The sequence below is a fragment of the Sminthopsis crassicaudata genome, chromosome 4 (assembly GCF_048593235.1).
Source record: "Sminthopsis crassicaudata isolate SCR6 chromosome 4, ASM4859323v1, whole genome shotgun sequence".
Lineage (NCBI taxonomy): Eukaryota > Metazoa > Chordata > Mammalia > Dasyuromorphia > Dasyuridae > Sminthopsis > Sminthopsis crassicaudata.
In genome coordinates, this window is record NC_133620.1 from 346631695 (window position 1) to 346650258 (window position 18564).

The 18564-nt window shown below is 38.3% G+C and overlaps 1 protein-coding gene across 2 annotated transcripts in view; it reads left to right on the forward strand.

The window, feature by feature from the left end:
- Positions 1-5000: 5000 nt before the first annotated feature.
- The window catches only part of ZNF652 (zinc finger protein 652), a 95821-nt gene continuing 82257 nt past the window's right edge, over positions 5001-18564 (forward strand). The window contains exon 1 of one of the 2 annotated variants that reach the window (XM_074261207.1): positions 5001-5022. The gene's annotated coding sequence lies outside the window, so the exon portion shown is untranslated. Of the gene's footprint in view, positions 5023-5436; positions 5576-18564 lie in introns of those variants that run through there. The other variant, XM_074261204.1, reaches the window with a different exon arrangement.

Consider the following 18564-nt stretch of genomic DNA (forward strand, 5'->3'; position numbering starts at 1 on the left):
CCCACATGATGCTAAATTGGAAACTTTCTATTTAATAGGAAAAAATACCAATACCTGAAAGGCAATTGAAAATTCCTACTTCCCATTTTAAAATAATGGGCCATCCAGAAAAAAGAAAGGAAGGAAGGAACAAAGAGAGGAAGGGAGGGAGGAAGGGAAGGAGATAGGTGGGGAAGTAGGGAGGGAGGGAGGTAAGGAGAGAGAAAGGGAGAGAGAAAGGGAGAGAGAGAAAGGAAGGAAAGGAAAGAAGGAGGGAGGGAGAAAAAAAGGAAAGAGGGAGGAAGGGAGGAAGGAAGAGAGAAAGGAGAGGAAGAAAAAGAAACTACCCTGCCCTATATTAAAAAGGAAGCAGCAGGAGAAATACTGCACAATGTAACAAAAGAGACCTGGGTTGGAATTCCAGTCTGGCACCATTTGGCATCTGAAGGAGAATATAGTCACTCTGGCTTGGGGAGTCTCGGTTTTCCCATCTTTAAAATGGAAATGAGGCTCAAACAAGATAATGTGAAAGAACATTATATCATGGTCAACTGTGGAAACAATGCCTTGTCCTGCAGGCCTCGGGACAGAAAATATGAGTTATTCTTTTGACACCCCGAGGAGGGTGTGTGTGTGCTACAGCTAGTCACTCTCCTTTTCCTTTGGGTCTTCCCTCCTCCCCAATGCCCAATGGCATTCATTTTGGACAGCTAGTCATATGCAAAGGAACATTCTGTGGCTGGCATCACAGAACTTTTCCTCTGGGTAAACTGACCTGAAAAGAGGTCTAAATCCAGAAAACTTGGCCTTGTAAGAGATGTGTTCTACCCACCCAACCTGGAACACAATAATGCAGACACTGTCAACATATTTTTCCTTATTTACTTCATTCATTTACATGGAGAGTCACTCTGTTCCCTAATGTTTGTCCAAATCTGTGCTGTCCATTTTAGATCAAACTCCCAGAGGGCAGAGGCCAAGTCTGTTTGTATGGTGTCCAGTTCAGTGACATGGGCAAGAGAATGCTTAATAAACACTCTCAGATGAGAATGATGATAGAAAGATAACCAGTACTCAAGTCTTTCACTTGGGGAAATTGAGGTCCAGAGAAGACTAGAGACTTAGAAAATGATAAATCACACAATCACACTGGCGCATACTATATTGATTAATGGCTCCATAAAGACTTAGCTAGGGCAGGGGGAAGATGGCATCAATGGAAAAAAACAACAAATCAAACAATCTCCAAACTATACACAAAGTCAAGCCATAACCCACCATTCTCAAGCAAGAAGGGTAGCATTATCTGCCCCTCCATGAAGTTCACTTCCATAAATCTTCCTGGCTTTTCTCCTCTAAGACTGTCTCTGATGTTTATTTCAATCTGATCATTTCACATGTATACAAATGTTGCCGGGAGGAGGAGCAGACAATATAATTTGTACAGGATATGTCAAAATTCTCCTTAGAGATAGTTCATTCAGTAAAGCCAAAAGTCCTGTCTGGATTGGTCTAATCACACAAAGCCTCCCCAAGGAACAAAACTCCATGAAAGTCTTGAAAGAAGCTAATCGTATGAGAGTTTGGAGAACTAAGGATGCCTTTGGGATTATTTAGCTGAGAATAAAAAAAGACTCAGCTCCCATTTCAATAATCTCATACTCACCTATTAATGGTATCATAAGTAGAGGAAAGGATATACTGAAGTGAAAGGAGGTTTGGTATGTGTTCAGTAAGCTCATTATAGACAGGAACTATTTTCCTCAATCATTGTGTCTCTCAGACAATAGTTAAAAAAATTAATTTTTTGCCCTCAGAGAGTTTACATTCTAATCCCTTCTTCAACTTCTACCAGTCCTTTAAACTAAATCAATCATTAGTCTATTATAGTGGATAATAATGGGCATGGAAGCAGAAAGGCTTGAATTCAAATTCTTTAACTCAGTTAGAATCTAGGCAAATAACTTTAATCTTTATCAACTTCAGGCAGCTCCCCAGGATCTAACTACTAAATACAGATTATAGTGACAATTCTGGGAAAGGAGGTTCCTACTTGTAGGAAATAACAGATCTTCTGCTTTTTCATTTAGTGAAGAAAAAAAAAACCCTAGGAGAATATACTTTCATAAAATCAAGGACCTAATCTGTTAATGTAGGTCTAGGAGACTACCCAGTGAAGTGGGTCATAATCGAAAGCCTGTCTTTTCCCTCAAGTCAGACCCTCAAGAAGGCCACATGTAGATACCACACAGTACCACAACTCTGCTCGCCTCCTCTGGTTTGCATCAAGTCCCAGGTAAAATCCCACCTTCTACAGAAAGCTTTTCCCTAAACTCTTAATTCTAATGCCTTCTCTCCATTGTGTATTTGCAATTTATCCTGTATATAGCCAGTCAATCTGGATTTGCAGTTCTAGAAATTGAAGTCCTAAGGACCAGGGATATAGCCAGATAAGTTTACTATGTGTACTGAGGCAGCCCCAAGGCATTAGCACCAGCAATAATGAGTTACATTAAGCCCTTGGGGACAGTCTCTGGGATTCCCCAGATCTTGGAGAGGGAGAAAAAAAAGAGGGAAGGAGCACTAAGTGTGATGAATAAGGGGAGTAAGAAATCCACAAAGGGAGGCAGCCTTACACCACCAGAGAGCCACAATGAGGATTAGTAAGTAGTATTCCCTCAGACTAGGCCTGCCAGTGCTATCCAAAAATTACCTTGTTAGTTTTTAATCGGCCTAAGCAGATGAGGAAAGGAGTCCTCTCTATTGCTTTTGAAAAACCCCTAGGAAGAAAATACTTAGTTATTTAGAATCACAGAATGTCAAAGACAGAAGGGACCATAGATATTAATTAGTCCAACTGTCTTATTTTATAGGTGAGAAAAATAAAACCATGAAAATTAAAATGAGTCTACTCCAAACTTTTTTGTTCAGGGCTCACAAGCCTTACTTAACCCAGGTTCTTTCTTATATCTAACTAAATATCCTCCACAACTGCTTACAAGTATTTTTCCAACCAAAGATTTCAGCCAGAGTAAGAGAACTTTTCTCCCTGTTTTATATGTAATATCATTTTCAAAGGTCATTCACTGAAAATATCTACAACCGAATAAATGGATTCAAAGTTGACAGGAATACATGTATTGGGGTCTGGTATTTATATGAATTTGGAATCAATATCAGGCACCTTTCTTTGTGCTTAGAATCAGAACCAGGAAATTAGACCCTTATGTTTATAAAATTTCTGTCCTTTCCCTTTTGTGGTTTTGAATCAAATTCAATTTCTTCCTACCTTCTAAGTTTCACTTCCCAGGGTTTCTTTGCTCCTGGGAAGCAGCACCTGTGCTGAAAAGACTTGTGTGAAAGAGGGTGACTTAAGGATAGGAAAATATGAAATGTACTTTTAATAAAAGGATACTGGGTGAGAATTCCAAATGCAAAAGGGCCAATCAGACTCTTGAGTAGGAAAACTTCAAGGAAGCTTTGAATAGAGATGGGGAAAGGAGATGTTGATCTTGATGACTTCAACTTACCAATACTCTTTCTTCTAAGTAACTACACCTTTGTTCCTTATATATATCTATATACGTATATATGTGTGCATATTAAATTCAACTCACTTGCATTTCTTTGCATTGTTTCCCTGAAATCATTTTCTTCAAGAACATAGAACAAAAACATACATATACATATCTAATTCTATACTGGACCCTTTGTTCTGAAGGTAGATAATTTTGTTATCTCATTATTATCTTATTAATTTCTTTCTTTCTTTCTTTTTTTTTTTTTTTTGGAGGCTGGGGCTAAGTGACTTGCCCAGGATCACACAGCTAGGCAGATTTGAACTCGGGTCCTCCTGAATTCAGGGCTGGTGCTCTATCCACTGCGCCACCTAGCTGCCCCTTATCTTATTAATTTCTAACAATGAATTAGTAATGTGGCCAATATTAGCTGTGTGACCTGCTTTAAACACTAATAATTCTTAAAGCAGAAGAGGACAACCAAGCTCAACCCTAGTTTCACAATTCCAGGATGCCATTCCCTCGCTAGGATTTCCCTATTATCTCCTCGAGCCCACAGGGAGTCTTCTCTGTATAGACTGTACGAAGCTGCTCAGGGCAGCTAGGAAGTTCGTGGGATAAATGTTGGGCCTGGAGAAAGGAAGACCTAGGTCCAATGTGGCCTGATAGTTACTGGCTGGACCCCGGGCAAGCCACTACCTTGTTTGTCTTAATGTTGTTGTTTGCCCTTCGTTCTCCCACAGGACCATAAAAGCAGGGAGGTGATTGCATGAATGGGACTGAAGCGAGGGAGGGCCGTGCAAGGTCACTGCCTCCCTTTCCCCTCCAGAGCCCTCTGGCACCAGTGGCCAGATAGAGATCAGGACGCCTGGAGATGGCCCCGATGAAACGAGGACCTGGGTCTTCTTAAACTAAGGTCTTCACCAGGTCTCAGGAAATGCCAAGAAAGCCCACTACCAGAATTGGCCGTATTACGGTGCCCAAGGTCACAAAGGGTTGGACGTGACCTCGAGTCTTCCCTCTTCGGGGCAAGGGACTGTTATTTAAGCTTCACTTTCGTGCGTGCATCTCCGATGGGCTGGGCTAGACTGCAGGCTCTCTGAGGGGCAGGACCCAGTCTTCTCGGCTTCTACTTAGAAGATTCAGAAACAAAGCCTTGCACACACTAGGTGCTCAATAAATACCGGTCTAATTAGAAGCACTAATTTCACGCTCGCTCTCAACCCTCCCCAAAGCTCCATTTTCCTGTCCTTAACCCTTTTCCTCCCCTCTCTCTCATTCCACACCCTAATCCTCCAAAGTCCCACTTTTGGAACCTTCCTCTTCCCTCACGCCCCCAGTGACCACTCCCCTCTTGCTCCAGTGACCACCCTCCTCCTCAAGGGAGGGTGGTGCGCATGCGCAGTTGTCGCTTTTACCTGGGAGCTGGAGAGTGGGAGGAGGGGGTGCGGGCGGGGGTGGAGTAGGGAGTTGGCGGTTATCTAGGCGGCGGAGCGTTCACTTTGTGGCAGGAGAGAGAGAAAAGGTGCGCCCGGGCCAGCCCCAGAGGGGCCGCGCATGCGCACTGGGGCTATACAACGGTGGGGATGCCAAAGAGGGGGGTGAGTGGGAGGGAGGTGTTGGAATCACTCTTTGCGGGGGGGGGCAGTGAGGAGGGGAGGGAAGGGAAGGGGGAAGGCACTCGTGCTGCCTCTCGAGCTCCCTCCCCTCTCCACATACACACACATACACGCGAACACCCCCCCCCCCCCCGCCCCTTCCCTCCCCGCGCGCCCGCCCCGCCGGCCCCCGCTCGCCCTCGCGCGCTCGGAAGGGAGTCGCGAGACGTCGGAGCGGCGGCCACGTAGCGCTGCGGCGGCGGCGGCGGCGGCGGCGGCCCGGACTGAAGAGCGGCCCTCACCAGAGAGCCTGTTGGGGAGTGAAGGGAAAGGAAGCGAAGAGAAGGGAGGGGAGGGGGGAGGGGCCGGCCCGGGGCGGGCGGGCGGTGGTTACTCGAGCGAGCGCCTCGGCGACAGGCCCCCTGCCGCAGGGATGGACCGCGGAGGCGGTGGCGGAGGCGGCGCAGGCGGCCGGCCCGGGTGAGTACGGACGGGCCCCTTCCCGCCCCCACCGCAGCCCGCGGCTCGGCCCTTCCCGGCAGCACCCTTCCTCCCCCGTCGCCCCTCCTCTCCCCCTCCCCCCGGGATCAGGCCTGGCTCCGGGGGCCGGGTTAACCCTTTCCTGAGGCGGCCGCTGCGCGCACTAGGCCGGAGAGGTCCCCGCCCCGTGGGGAGGCCCCGGGCGCTTCCATGACGGGGGTGTGGGGGTGGTTGGGGGGCGCCGGGCTCTCCTTCCCACCTCCCCGCCTGGAAGCGAGCTTGGCTCCAGTTTGTACGGCCAGCTCGCGGCCCCGGAATCCCGTAGGGGGGAGGCGAAGGCGGGGGGGGCATAGGTTGTGAGAATTGGGGGTGGGCGGGGGAGGGGTTGCACCAGGTCCGTTTGCTAGCATTCTCCTGGCTCTGCAGCGGGTGGTTTGCACCTCTGCCTTCTCCGCCTTGGGGTTGATTGCAGACCTCGCTCCTGGAATATTGTGCCTGTGCCATTGGGATAGAAAATGCATCCCCGACACCGAACTCACCCCAGTGGGTGACGCACCCCTCCCCCCAACCTGGCTCCACGTAGGTTGCCCGAGTGGAGACTGAAGGTAGTAGTGTCACCCTCGGCTACTTTCCTCCCACACCATGTGCACTGTCAAAGGATGCCTGGAGTGGATCAGGTGCCTCTGGATTCCTGTGCATAGAGCAATCCACAGGCAACCGTCACATTTCTCCGAATTCGTTATCTGGCAGTGCAAGATCCCTTATTCTCTTCGGGACTAAGTGCTGGATCTGTTGCTCGTACAAATCACCTTGAATTCCCGATTCCTGAAAAGCCTCGGTTACGGAAGAGCCAGGTCGGGGGAGGAGTGGGGTCGTGTAGGATGCCTGGGCTTCGGAATCTGTTGGAGTTTGCTTTGCTGTTGGGAAGATGCTACCTCTCTTCTGCCAGTTTCTTAGGCTGCTTCTCTTGAGTGGATTTGTTTTTCCTTACATCTCACCCCAGAGTGAGGGATCATTGTCAGTCTGCCTTGTGCTGTCTTTGATGGATCTCTTGAATGCCTCAGCCATACCCTAGTGATGAAAATATAAGAAAAGATGATTATGGCAATGCATAGTATTTCCGTCTGATTCGGAGGCATTTTGTGTTTTTAGGAAAAAAAAAAAAATCCTTTCACATTGAACATTTATAGGCCAGAGATAGGGAATGTGTGGGTAATGTTTTGAGGGAGAATATATGTGTCTGTTTGGGGAAGATGTTCAAACCCTTTATTGTTCTGGGAATGGCAACTGGCACATGCTTTGTTGACAGAGGTAGATGCACTATGAATGAGGAGGAGCTGCTGCTGAGCTGTGTGTACTGAATAGGAGGGATGTTGTAAAGGAAGATCGATTTTTGAATGATGAGTTACATCACGTCAGTTGAGATGTTCTCATCTTAACTGTGAACTTGTACTTAAGACAGTCTTGTGAGGCATGTGTATAATATCTGAGTACAATTGAATCCCAATGATTATGGAAGTATCTCTTTCTGGAAGTCACATCAATTGCATTATTTTTTTAAAGTATCTGTTTTACTTTGTAGCTTTCTGGATAATAAATAATATGGATTAGATACTTTTTAAAACCTGCATATTAATTAGCTATTGATTTTCAAATGAAAATACAAAAAAAAAATGTTTATAAGAAATACCAAGAAAAGTTATAGAAGTCAAAACAATTTATGTAGATATTAGTAGCTTGATAAATATGTGAAATCTGCTTCTTTTTGAGTATGAGAATTTGTGACCTATTTTGCAATGCTTAAGAGGAGTCTGTAATTTGTTGACTTGAAATTGGTTACTCTTAATTTGTTCAAAAAGAGGCTATCTGTCTTATGGCAATGTATTTGGTTTTCTAAGAGTTTTCCACAGCTTTATTAAATATAGTTTTAGATTACTTCGGGGGATTTTTATTTCTGAATGTAGCCATTTGAATCATTTCTTGATTATTCAGGAATTTGAGTTAATTACCTATAAATGGTACCAAGTATCAACAGTTTTGATTGGTATGTAAATGAACGGGGGGAAAATGCTTTTTAGTGATGGATTTGAGATAATGGTAAGGGAATTTAGATTCATGCTTAGAGTTTACCCACACCTAGGAATTGAATATTATTAATTCATGCCTTTTTGTGTAATGTCATGAACCATCTAGAAGAATTTGTGAAATTTTCAACCACATTGAATATTGTTCTGAAAATTGTCATGTTAAACATGGTTCCAATTTATTACTAGCTTGCAATTCTTACAATATTATTCAATTGAAAATTTAGGAATCCTTTGATTTCTTGGGGGTTTATTTTATTATGGCAGGGTTCTTAAATGTAAGGTTTTGATCATGATTTTAATCAGATCTTAAAGGCAAGAGATCCTGTGTGAGTCTTAATTTTAAAAATTACTTTCACATATCTAAAGAATGCTGTTTATCCCAACAAACCACCAATAATTAGCTAATTAATATGAGGCAGTAAAGTCAAGTGGCATGTTGCTGGTACAACTATCACAGCTTTAAAAAACCATTATTTTATAAACATGTTTTAATGGGTTGGGATATCAGCTGCATTGTGTTCTTTGTTTATGTCACACCTTCAGTTTTACTGCAGAAGATAGTTTCAGGCAGTCAAATAATTTCAAATTTTCCAGCATGTTTTTTTTTTTTTTTTTTTTTTTTTTTTTGGTTGTTGGCATAGTATAATGACAGCCTGTTGAGAACATTAAAATCTCAGGGGAGTATGTGCTTCCTTGGTTTAATATTGCAGAACCTCTTGTAGCCATTCACTTACCTAGTTAAACACCCACACACCACAGAGCAGCTGATCATATAACATGTATGGCTGTGAGAACAGCAGTTTCTTTGCCAGGTTAGAGCTTAGAAACTGGAAAACAATTGCATAGCAGTGAAACTCTTGAGATAGTAGTAGTGCCAGCAGCTCACTCTCATTAATACAAACAGCTTGCCTTAGTTTCTTTGACACTCTCTTCTTCAGACACCCTTCCCTTAGGAGGTTTCAGATCAGCAGCTCCTACTCAGAGAAACAACACCTACTTTCTGCAAACTGTGGTCTCAGATTTGATTTAGTGCAGTACAAGATTGTTTCCATTTTGCTCTCTGAGTTTTGGAAGTAGTATGGTAAGAAAATAACTTCTCAACTCTATAGAAAAGAAAGTAATGTTTTTGTAACTTTTTGAAGCATAGTGTACTAAGCGGCAATATTAGCAAGAAATTGATTATCCATTCTGAAGGGTTTGTTTGTTTGTTTTAATAATTTAGTGCAGGAAATCTGGATAGACCTTTAGTTTCATTTCCTCTGGGCTAAAAAGTCAGTTGTGTTACTGCCAAAAAGATTACTACATTTTCTCATATTTGAGAATGAATCTTAGGGGGACTACTTTGCATTTCCTCACAGAGATTGAATATCTTGTGTTAACCATTTAAGATGAATTTCTTGTCAGCTGTCAGATATCCAAATATCAAATAGATAATTCAAAATTTGAGTTTTGTTCTGGTAAAGAGGTTAGTGAAAAATCTTTTGTGGGCAGGAGGATGGGAATGTTTAAGTGTCTTTGCAAGTGATCTAATGGGATGGAATTATAGTTTATTTTGGCTCTCTAACAGGCAATAGATTTATAGGGTAAAAGCCTATGATCCGCATACCTTCCATTATGCAGATTTGGGACACAAAGAGTTGCAAATATTTGACTTGGAGCATAACTGAATCTTGCAGGTGCTTTTTGGAACTTTGATTTGTTGCTCCATGGCTGGCTGATCTTGGTGGAGACAATAAAACTCTGCTCCAAATTCTACAGTGTTACCCACAGGCAGTGCTTGTTTAAGCCTATTCAGAGCTTATGTGGTGAAAGGGGTGTTTTAGGACATTAACATGTCTCAATGAGTTCTGTGTCCAGAGCTGAATCACGTGGAGAGCCTTGTGTAAATTTTCGTGGTTAATGCAGGCAGTAGAGTGTTTAGGAAAATCGGTAGAGAGACATAAGACACTTACTTTACAAATAATCTGTTTTTTGATATAGGATTGCTTATATCAGTGTTTTCAATTTAAAACATACTTATGACAATATGCTGTTATTGAACTACTATTGCCTACCAAGGTTTCTCAGCATAAATTCCAGTTTCCAGAATATAGAGTGAAATACTGTAGCCTTTTTGCTTTAATATAGAGAAGATGGGGAAAAGAAAACCTTAACCTACCAACATTCTAACAGCCCTTCCTTAAATTAGCTATGTGGGTAATATATTTTTTCCTATCTTTTATTCTAGTGATGAATGCAATTTTATGATAAAATTTTACATTAAATTTATTTTTTTCCCCTGTAATTCAAGAACGACTATGCAGTAGATTGAAAATTGCATTTGAGGACACAAGAAGTTTTTATTCCATGAAATTGCTTTTAAACCAGGATTTCTGTAGGATTGAATTATTTTTTATTTGTTGTATATTTTTATCCTGACTAATGCCACTGAAACCACAAAAGTTCCTAGGGACTTCTTTTTGTGATGGTATGCATTTAGTTTCATTGCAATAGGATCTACTTTTTCTTTGTTACTGGAATTGCTTAGAAACTTTTAAACCAGTTACCTTAGTACATAATAAATAGTGGGCTTTTACCACAGTGCTTTCCCATTCAGCTTAGTTTTAATAGAATACTTTCCAAAACTTTAAGCAAGATCAAAATAATAGAACAAAAACATAACACTGTGTGTTAGTTCAATTCAATAAACATTTATTAAGTGCCCACTATTTGTTAATAAGTACACAGATACTAGGCCTTAGACATGTGAATATGGTTTAAAACAGATTCTTCTCTAAAAGACTTTACATTTTCAAAGAAGGACAGAAGGAAACACAAACATCTACTATGTGGAGATATTTTATTTGAAATTCACCACAACCCTGTGAGGTACAATGTCTGTTTTATAGTTGACAAAATGGGCAATTGCGCAGTGTCATATAGCTAATAAGTTTCTGAGGCTGGATTTGATCTCATGTAGAAGAAATGAAGCTGAGATATATTTATAATATGGAACATTAGAAAATGTTTAGTAAAAAAGAAGTTAACTAGAATATTATAAGAAATTAAAGAGAGCCTTTTCTTGTACTTGGGGAACCAGAGAGTTTCATAAACTATCTAAGTGATTGAATGAATTAAATGTTTTTTGTTGTTATTGTTGTTGTTGTTATTATTGTTTTTTAAATGCACTTGCCAAGTAATTCTAAATGTTTAGTTTATGGTGTATCTGCCCCTCCTTGTTTACTGCCTTTTCTTTGCTGCACTAAGTTCAAGTGAATTTGTTTCTTCTGATGTGTTAAATTTTCAGGCACCAATGAGCAATTATGAGAAGGAATCGTTTGGAAGGAAGAGTTGGTAATAGAAAAGAATAATTAGTTACATTGCTTAATTTTTTCAAGTGTAAATGGGAGTGATATCTTAAGTTTGACTCACTTAAGTTTCCTGGATTCCTTTGCCTATTACTAGGTACAGAACTACAGGTTTTAAGTCTCTCTTATATATGAGTAAGGATTGTAGGAAGAAAGAATAAAAAAATCACAAATTTGAATACAGTGGCAATCATCAGATTTCCTTTTGGACCTTATTGGAACTGTTTTTCTGTGCTTTATCACAAGTTATTTAAGTACATTTTAGCATGTAGTTCAGTTTGACAAGCATTTATTAAGCATCTATTGCCAAATACTATGCTTGAATACTGAAGACACAGAGACAAAAAAGAAAAATGGTTTTTGCCTTAAAAGACCTTAGAGTGGTATGCATATTAACTGGGACAAAGTAAAAATAATTATTGGCTTATACAGTAAACTTTGCTACTTTTTATATCTGAATCTAGCTTTGCTAGATTTTCTTTGGGGTTTAAATCAAATTCTCCAGCCATTGAAACATGTTTATCTCTATTTCTTGGATTCAGTTTTTAACCTTTTAATGACATGTGACATGTACAAGACTGCGTGGCAATATTTCATCTCCATTTGAGAATTTCTTTAATGCTGGAAAAATTCTACTTCTCTGTATATTACTATATTTATCGGAGCTCATTCTCTTTTTAGAGACAAGATTTCTAGACCTATTGGAAGTGGGAAAAAAACCTCTAAAATACTTTTTTGTTGGGTATTTTATAGTCTAGGGGGCAGCTAGGTGGCACAGTGGATAGAGCACCAGCCTTGAATTCAGGAGGACCCCGAGTTCAAATCTGTTCTCAGACACTTAACACTTCCTAGCTGTGACCCTGGGCAAGTCACTTAACCCCAGCCTCAGGAAAAAAAAGGAAAAAAGAAAAAAGAAAGGGTATTTTATAGTATAATGAAGACTAACATATCTTAGAGATTCACTTGAACTTCTTGACAGTGGTTTTGGTATTCTCCTAAATAAAAAACTGAATTTCATCATAAAAAATACTTTTTACCAATCTTCAGTGTTTTAGGGTTTTTTTTGTTTTTGTTTTTTACATTTTATTGTCTTGTCCATGACAAGCTTTTTTTCTTCATAGCAATGGTTGACATCTTTTTTTTTTTTAATTGGTTTTCCTACTGTTCTTCCAACTTCAAGAACCCCACATCTATCAAAGTGTGGTCTGAGGATCCCTATAAGACCCTGAAGCCATTTCTTTTTTAAACCCTTTAGGTAAAAACTATTTTTATTATAATACTAAAGTTATTTGCTTTTTTTTTTTTTTTTTTTACTTTCATTCATTTACAAGAATGCAGTGGAATTTTCCAAAGAACATATGACCTGAGAATTACAAATTTAGTTGCAAACATGAAAACTGAGTTAATGTCTTTTTGAAGAATTGCATTATTTGCCTTACAAGGCAAATCTATAGATGGGGCTGGATTTACTGTTTTGATTGTATTTGTCCAATTTCAGCACCACCTAACCATCTAAGAATTTCTTTTATGCCAATGCCTGACAGCAAACACATGTGATGTTGAAATATTTAAAATATTGAATAGCTTTTTTGAATCTCTTGGTTTATCCTGGAACAACTTATGTTGATACTTTGTACTGTGCGTTAAAATTGATGGTGACACTACTGATGTTTTAACACCGATCCAAAGCAATGACACCAAACTGTACTAGTGGTCATCGTATTCTTCAATCCCAACTTTAAAAGAAAAACACAAGTTTTACTTAAAGATATCCTTAATCATTAATATGGATTACTTGCCATCTAGGGAAGAAGGAGAAAATTTAGAACACAAGGCTATGCAAGGGTCAATGTTGAAATATTATCTGTCCATATGTTTTGAAAATAAAAAGCTTTAATAAAAAATTTATTATTCCAAAGACACACAAAAAATAAAGATATCCTTAATGAAGCAATAAAAATGAATAATTTTATTAAATCTCAACCGTTAAAACATGTTTTTAATGTTTTACTTGACAAAATGAGAAAATTGGATAAAGCATTTCTTTAAGTAGCATATTTCAAGGAAAAAGCAGTTGTATGATTATATGAGTTATAATCTAATCTAGCCACTTTTTTTCATGGACAACACTTTTACTTGAAAGAATGATTGATTTGTCAGACATTTTCTCAAATGACCCTGTTACTTCAAAGAAAATAACTGGCAGTATTTGTTGCCAGTGATAAAATTTGAACTTTGAAGTGAAATTTAAACTTTGATACTGATATTAATGAATGATTCTTTAAAATATTGTATAATGAAATAGGTCCACATTTAGAAGAGCTGTATATTTCAGTGAACTAATGTTTTCAAAATGACAATTTATAGTGTCACAACATTGTGCATGATTAAAAAATTCATTCAAAGTGCAAATGTATCAGTGGATTTTAATTTCACAGTACAAGAATCTCATTTGGTTTCACATTCCACATTACAACTTACATTTAAGGGGGGCCAGCTAGGTGGCGCAGTGGATAGAGCACCAGCCCTGAATTCAGGAGGACCGGAGTTCAAATATGGTCTCAGACACTTAACACTTCCTAGCTGTGTGACCCTGGGCTAGTCACTTAACTCCAGCCTCAGAAAAAAAAAACAAAAAAACAAAAAACAACAACAACAACCAAAAAAACCTTACATTTAAGAAACTATCACTTGTTGAGTTTTGGTGGAATATCATAGAGGAGTATCTATATTATGTGAAAAGGATATTAAAATTCTCCTTTTCCCAACAGAATGTTTTAGTAAGGGCAGATTTTTTTCACATTATTTCAACCAGTCAATTAACTTTAGGTTAAGTACCTATCATGTGTCAGGAACTGTGTAATATACATGCTAAGGATAAAAAGAATGACAAAGAAAATTCTTTGTTGTCAAGGAGTTAACAGTCTAAGGGGAAGAGACAACATGCAAACAACTCTATAGATAAGATATATTCAGGATAAATTGAGGGTAGTGTCCATGGGAAAGTACAAAGATTAAGGAGGATTGGGAACAGCTTTTTTCAGAAGGTAGGACTGTAGCTGAGCATTGAAGGAGGAGGCTAGGGAAGCTAGGAAATGAAGATTAAGAGGAAAAACATTCTAGGCATGAGGGACAGACAGAAAAAATGATGGAGTGTCTTAAAAACAAATAAGAGGTGTCATTAGATCACAGAGTATATGGAGGTTTGTAAGTGTAGAAAGATTGGAAAAGAAAGAGAGTAAACATGTATATGTCGGGTACTATTAAAGTAACTTAAAAAAAATACATATGTCTCATTTATTCCATGATAACCATGTTCAGTCGATGCTATTATTAACCCTGTTAATTTACAATTAAAGAAATAGGCTAACAGAGGTTAAGTGACTTGCCTGGTGTCATGCAACTAGTTAAGTATGGGTGATTGTTTTTGAGCTCAGGTCTTTTGAAAGCTCTTCCCCTTGTACCATTAGCTGCCTCTGGTGGGATATAGGGGTTTGAAAAGATGGAGATGGAGAACAATTTTTTTATATAGTTTTTATTTACCAGATATATGCACGGGTAATTTTACAACATTGACAGTTGCCAAACCTTTTGTTCTAATTTTTCCCTTCCTTCCCCCCACTCCCCTCCCCAGATGACAGGTTGACCAATATATGTTAAATATGTTAAAGTATAAATTAAATACAATATATGTATACATGTCCAAACAGTTGTTTTGCTGTACAAAAAGAATCGGACTTTGAAATAGTGTACAATTAGCTTGTGAAGGAAATCCAAAATGCAGGCGGATAAAATTAGAGGGATTGGGAATTCTATGTAGTGGTTCATAGTCATCTCCCAGAGTTCTTTTGCAGGGTGTAGCTGGTTCAGTTCATTACTGCTCTATTGGTATTGATTTGGTTCATCTCATTGTTGAAGGTAGCCACATCCATCAGAATTGATCATCATATAGTATTGTTGTTGAAATATACAATGATCTCTTGGTCCTGCTCATTTCACTCAGCATCAGTTCATGTAAGTCTCTCCAGGTCTTTCTGAAATCATCCTCACAACTCCCTTATTTTATAGTTGAGGAAACTTAAGTTCAGGTTATCACATGAATAGTGCCAGAACCAGAATTCAAACCCAGTTTCTCTGACTTCAGATCTTAAGCTCTTTCCACTCCTCTATCCTAAGTATGAAGGACAAACTGTTCAGTGACACAGAAACAGGTAAGTTAGTGATGTCTCAATACGTTATGCATTATGTAGTATATCTTAACATTTTTCTTGTGGTTCTTTTTTCTTTTGAGTCAGAAGTATGTATTTGTGATGTTGGTTTTATTGGAAAGTAAATTTACTTGTTACTTTCATTTGGCTCCTGGAATTCTTAGTCTTATATAGATGCTGTGAATTTCTGTCTTATTTTAAAAAATCAAATGTAATAATGACATAATAATGATTATAATAACCAACATTTATCTAATGCTTTAATATTTGTGATCACTATCCCTGTTAGGAATAACTTTTATTAACTATTCCTTGCAAACTAAACATACTTAGGGACCAGCCATAATATAATTCTTTAAGACTGAGCTTGTGAGAAACAAACATTAACAGTGAAATATTGAAGATAAAATGAAAAATTTTTATACACACACACACATATACATTTATACATTTGATGTTTGGAAAGAAATACTTAATAAAAATTAACCCCAACTGTGTCATAAGAGAAAAAAAAATAAATGTTTTAAAGTAAAATAGATAATGAACCATCTCATGATACAGAATTAGTTGCCATTATTTCATTTGGAGTGTGCTTAAAGGGTAAGGTGAGATTTTAACATTTTGAAAAAATTCCCAAATAGTAAATTTATATTAAATCTTTTTTCAAAAAGTAAATGTGAGCTTAATGTGATTTGAAAAGGTGACTTTTTAAAGCACAAAACTTTTTTTTGTTTGTTTTGTTTTTTTGCTGTAGCAATTAGGGTTAAGTGACTTGCCTAGGGTCACACAGCTAGGAAGTGTTAAATGTCTGATACCAGATTTGAACTCAGGTTCTCCTGACTCCAGGGCTGGTGCTCCATTCACTGCACCACCTAATTGCCCCTAAAGCACAGTACTTTAAATAATATTTTTTCTGGGACCTTCAGATTTTACTTTTATTATTGTATCATTTCGTGCAAATCAAATTTATTACACTCACATCGTGATATTTAAAATGTTATGTAATGTTATTCTAATGGCCGTGAAAGATTTAGGCTTTTATGGAAATTCAGGTTCTGTACATGACAGCATGAAAACTTAAATCTATAAGTACAAAGATACTTTCATTTGAATTTTTTTAGATGTCTGATGACAGTGACCATTGTTACTGTGTGCAGTTGACCAAGGACAACTGTATTATATGTCACTGTAAACTTTTAAACACTGACATCAGTAGAAGAACTAGGCTTATAGTTAAACATTGTGTTATTTCAAAACTTGTTGATTTCCTGAAATTTCTATTCAGCAGTGAAAACTTATGGCAATCAGAATTTTCTGATGTTATGAACAAAACACTTGGATGTAGTTTTTTTTTTCCCCTTAAAGTACCAAATCTAGGAGGCATCTTACATAATGCCATGAGGGTAGTAGTAATTTTGTTATTAACTTTGTTAGCTTTAGTATATAAAGTTATTTTTAGTTAATTTATTTTAGAGAATTATTCAGTATGTAAACATTTATTAAACACTTATGTATACTGTTCGTATAGCTCTCTGTTACAAACAAGAATTTCTCTCTCCCTCCTCTCTCTCTCCCTCCCTTCCTCTTTCTCTTTCTCTCCCTCTCTCCTTTTCTCTTTCTCTCCCTCCCTCTCTCCCTTTCTCTTTTTCTCTCCCTCCCTCTCTCCCTCCCCTCCTCCTTTCCTTCCCTTTCCCCCTTCTCCCTTTTCCTTCTCCCACACACCAGGTAATGCAATGTGAATATAGGACAAGTTTTGAAATCAGGCACTTAACTAGCTGTGACCCTACTTGCTTCAGTTTCCTCATCTTTAAGATGGAGTGAAGAAGCACTTCATGGCACAAATGGCACACTGCTGCAGTATCTTTGCCAAGAAAATTCCAAATTCTGTCAAGAAGTCTCAAATGATTCTGTGTGAATGTATACAATTACGTGTATAATATGTAAATTCATTTAGATAATGTAAAAACAAAATATATCAATAAAATTAAATGAAAAATTTTCTGAGACTTAAAAATATCCTAAAATTAGTGAAATGCTGGTCTTTAGAAATCAAAATTGTGCATTGTTTATGCTGAGCAAAGGCTGAAGGCTGCCTTTTCTCAAATAGCAAAAGCTTCAAACAATGACAAGTCCTGTTAGCTGTTTTAGATGCAAAGAACAAACTGTTTATTTTTTGTGAAATGATTCTATTAGCCTTCTTAACTATAATAGTATACCATTTCAGTAGTATCAAGTTTGAATGTAAAGGAGAAACTATCCCATAATATTGTTTAGTACTTTAAAATTTTGTCACTGGTGTGGTTTTTTTTTTCCCCCTTAGGCTGGGGTTAAGTGACACAGCTAGGAAGTGTTAAGTGTCTGAAACCAGATTTGAACTCGGGTCCTCCTGAATTCAAGGCTGGTACTCTATCCACTGCGCCACCTAGCTGCCCCCGTGTAAATTTTTTTTAACCCATCTTGTGTAGGTTTCATAATTTGCTATGTTGAATATATGTACGTTTCTGCACAGAAGCCGTAATAATGCATGCATTTACAAACATGTTGTGTATGTGAATACCTGACATTTGTTGAAGCAAAATGAATGTCAGTTACCATTAACATAAATAGCAAATTCTACATAAGGGCACTTTCTGAAGTGTGTTTATTTTCCTAGTTTAAAAAAAAATGCCATAACCTCCATAAATATTATCCTTGCATTTAGGTGTCTCTTGTAGCAACTGAGTTTGGCTTTTTCTGAAAGCCTACTTGGATGCTATTATAGAAGACTCTTTTTGGATATGAAATTAGTGCCCAAACCACTGTATAAATTTTGAAATTTTCCTTGAAACAATTTGGCAGGACAGGTGGTGGTAAAAAAAAAATTAATAACATCACATGTATATATAAATAGGTAGATAATAGAGAAAAATATAGTATCAGTCTTGTTATGTCCAAATTCAATTTCATACAAGTTAAATGAATTCCAACTATTCTTTGCCTTTTCCTTAACCTAATTTAAAAATATATATTTTATTAATGTCTTTAAATAGTACAGAATTTTTTATAATAAATAGATCTTGGAAGACGCTATATCAGGAATACAGCTTGCCTTTTATTCAACTTGAATTGAAGAGGCACAGTATTTTTTTTATTATATATATATATATTTTTTATAATATTATCCCTTGTATTCATTTTTCCAAATTACCCCCCCTCCCTCTATTCCCTCCCCCCGATGACAGGCAATCCCATACATTTTACATGTGTTACAATATAGTCTAGGTACAATACATGTGTGTGAATATCATTTTCTTGTTACACAATAAACATTAGAATCCGAAGGTATATGCAACCTGGGCAGACAGATA